The sequence below is a fragment of the Echinops telfairi genome, unplaced genomic scaffold (assembly GCF_000313985.2).
Source record: "Echinops telfairi isolate 266 unplaced genomic scaffold, ASM31398v2 ScPeMD7_655;HRSCAF=1070, whole genome shotgun sequence".
Lineage (NCBI taxonomy): Eukaryota > Metazoa > Chordata > Mammalia > Afrosoricida > Tenrecidae > Echinops > Echinops telfairi.
In genome coordinates this window covers 17,303,569-17,303,827 of record NW_022104553.1, presented here as the reverse complement: position 1 = coordinate 17,303,827, position 259 = coordinate 17,303,569, and positions in this window count along the sequence as shown.

The window sequence follows — 259 nt, the reverse complement described above, 5'->3', positions numbered from 1 at the left end:
CCCGGGCCCCGCCCGGCGCGCTGACGTCACGACGGCGCCGCCCCTGCGGCGGTGCTGGGAAATGGAGTCCAGCCCCCGAACGCTGCGACTGGCTAGGGCCCGGGTGGCGAGAGGGGCGGAGAAAGGAAACGGGCCGGCCGCTTGGACCGCTGGGAAATGTAGTACTTAGTAGTCCGTGCGCGAGGCACACTGGGAAGTCCACTTCTCCCAAGCTGGAAGAGCTAGCCGCAGGTTGAGAGGGGATGCTCCGAGGCACGCT